The sequence below is a fragment of the Macaca mulatta genome, chromosome 13 (genome assembly GCF_049350105.2).
Source record: "Macaca mulatta isolate MMU2019108-1 chromosome 13, T2T-MMU8v2.0, whole genome shotgun sequence".
Lineage (NCBI taxonomy): Eukaryota > Metazoa > Chordata > Mammalia > Primates > Cercopithecidae > Macaca > Macaca mulatta.
Window position 1 is genome coordinate 121,039,004 of NC_133418.1, and position 3,528 is coordinate 121,042,531.

Consider the following 3,528-nt stretch of genomic DNA (forward strand, 5'->3'; position numbering starts at 1 on the left):
GAGAACAACCCCCTTTGACTGTAATTTTCCACTACCTACCCAAATCCTATAAAACAGCCCCATCCCTATCTTCCTTCACTGACTCTCTTTTCGGATTCAGCCCGCCTGCACCCAGGTAAAATAAACAGCCTTGTTGCTCACACAAAGCCTGTTTGGTGGTCTCTTCACATGGACACACATGACAACAACACAATTGTCTAAGTAGAAAATCCCAAAGAATTTGCAAAAAGCGACCAGAAGAGGTGGGGTCAAGATGGTCAACTAGAAACGGCAGCATTCGAAGGCTCCTATTGAAGAAAACCATAATAAGCATGTGAATCCTTCATCAGCAGCCAAGGTACCCATGTTCTCTCATCAGAACCGACTAAGAGCTGGAGGGAAAAAGGAAGAAGAGAAGGAAGAACAATGTAGTGCAGCAGCCCACCTGAGACTCACACGGGGCGGGGGAGTCCCCTCCCCGCAGCAAAGGGAGGCAGTGAGTGAGCTTGCTACCCAGCCGGGGGAACCGTGCTTTTTCCGTGGAACTGTGCAACCCTGGGATCGGAAGATTCCACTCACGAACCCACACCACTGGGACCTAGCATCCCAACCCCAGAGTGTGCAAATGCACACACTCTTAGCCTCTCAGCTGGAATCGGCTTAAGCCTACTGAACTCCCAGGAGGAGGGGCGACCAGCTCCAGCTGCAGCTGCCTGCTGTCTAAGCCATTTGAGCTCCTTCGGGGAGGGGCAGCGGCCAGCACTGGGACTCGCCACTGCCTAACATGCTAAGCTCCCTGGATGGGAGAAGGGCATCCATCTCTATAGCCCCAGGCTGTGCTTTTCCCAGATGGAGCCAGGAGAGCTGGATGCTTGGTCCCAAGACTCGTCCCCCACTGCCCAACACACTGGCTGTGGCAGTCTGTGGCCAGGGTGCCTCTTTAGGCCTGACCCTTACCCATCCTTCCTCATTGGGCAGGGCTTCCCTGTAGGAACTCCAATAACTCCAGCCAGAGGCTCAGGGACAGAACCCGGATCCCCTAGTGGGAGGGGTAGCCACAGTCTCTGCAGACCAGGAGACTTAGCATTTCCTCCTGGTAGTTCTGAGAAAGAATCAACATAAAAATGCTGAAAACCCAAAAGGCCAGAGTGCCTCTTTCCTCCAAATGATCACAACGTCTCTCCATCAAGGGCACAGAACTAGACGGATGATCAGATGGACGAATTGACAGAAGTAGGCTTTAGAAGATGGGTAATAAAAAACTACACTGAGCTAAAGGAGCATGTTCTAACCCAACACAAAGAAGCTAAGAACTTTGATAAAAGGTTAGAGGAATTGCTGACTACAATAACCAGTTTAGAGAGGAATATAAACAACAGGATGGAGCTGAAAAACACAGCACAAGAACTTTGTGAAGCATAAACAAGTATCAATAGACAAACTGACCAAGTGGAAGAAAGGATATCAGGGTTTGAAGACCACCTTGCTAAAATCAGGAATGCAGATAAGACTAGAGAAAAAAGAATGAAAAGGGATGAACAAAGCCTCCAGGAAATATGGGACGTCATCAAAACACTGAACGTACAATTGCCTGGAGTACCAGAAAGAGGTGGGGAAAATGGAAACAAGCTGGAAAACACACTTCAGGATGTTACCTGGGAGAATTTCCTAAAGAAAGCACTAAATATGGAAAGGAAAAAACATTACCACCCACTACAAAAACACACAAGTACACAGACCAGTGACACTATGAAGCAACCACATAAACAACTCTGCAAAATAACCAGCTAGCATCATGATGAGAGGATCGAATTCACACATAAATAATAACCTTAAATATAAATGGCCTAATGCCCTAATTAAAAGACACAGACTGGCATTGGATAATTTGGATAAAGAGTCAAGACTCATCAGTGTGTTGTATTCAGAAGACCTATCTCATGTGCAAAGACACACATAGGCTCAAAATAAAGGGATGGAGGAAAATTCACCAAGCAAATGGAAAGCAAAAAAAAAAAAAAAAAAAAGTAGGGGTTGCAATCCTAGTCTCTGATAAAACAGACTAACCAACAAAGGTCACAAAAGCCAGAGGCATTACGTAACGGTAAAAAAAAAAAAAAAAATTCAACACGGAGAGTTAACTATTCTGAATATATATGCACCCAATAGAGGAGCACCCAGATTCAGGAAACAAGTTCTTAGAGGCCTACAAAGAGACTTAGACTCCCACAAAATAATAATGGGAGATTTTAACACCCTATTGTCAGTATTAGACAGATCAACGAGACAGAAAATTAACAAGGATATTCAAGACTTGACCTCAACTCTGGATCAAGTGGACCTAGCAGACATCTACAGAACACTCTACCCCAAATCAGCAGAATATACATTCTTCGGCCAGGCACGGTGGCTCACGCCTGTAATCCCAGCACTTTGGGTGGCCAAGGTGGGTGGATTATAAGGTCAGGAGATTGAGACCATCTTGGCCAACATGGTGAAACCCCATCTCTATTAAAATACAAAAAATTAGCCAGGTGTGGTGGCACATGCCTGTAATCCCAACTACCTGGGAGGCTGAGGGAGGGGAATCGCTTGAACCCAGGAGGCGGAGGTTGCAGTGAGCTGAGATTGTGCCACTGCACTCCAGCCTGGGTGACAGAGCAAGACCCCATCTCAAAAAAAAGAAAAAAGAAAAAAAAAAAAAAAAATATATATATATATATATATATATATATATATATATATATTCTTCTCAGTGTCACATAGGACTTATTCTGAAATCAACCACATAATTGGATGTAAAACACTCCTCAGCAAATGCAAAAGAACTGAAATCATAACAAACAGTCTCTTAGGTTACAGTGCAATCAAATTAGAACTCAGAATTAAGAAACTCACTCAACACCACACAAATACATGGAAATTGAACAACCTGCTCCTGAATGACTCCTGGACAAATAGTGAAATTGAGGCAGAAATCAAGAAGTTCTTTGAAACCAATGAGAACAAAGAAACAATGTACCAGAATCTCTGGGACACAGCTACAGCAGTGTTAAGAGGGAAATTTATAGCACTAAATGCTCACTTCAGAAAGCTTGAAATAACTCAAATCGATACCCTAACATCACAGTTAAAAGAGCTAGAGATGCAAGAACAAACCAATCCAAAAGCTAGCAGAAGACAAGAAATAATTAAGACCAGAGAAGAATTGAAGGAGATATAGACAAAAAAAAACTCTCCAAAAAATCAATGAATCCAGGAGCTGGTTTTTTGAAAAACTTAACAAATAGATAGAACACTATCTATTCTAATAAAGAAGACAAGAGAGAAGAATTAAATAGACACAATTAAAAAAATGATAAAGGAGATATTACCACTGACCCCACAGAAATACAAACTACCATTAGAGAATACCATAAACACCTCTATGCAAATAAGCTAGAAAATCTAGAAGAAACTGATAAATTCCTAGACACATACATGATCCGAAGACTAAACAAGGAAGAAACTGAATCCCTGAATAGACAATAACAAGTTCTGAAATTGAGA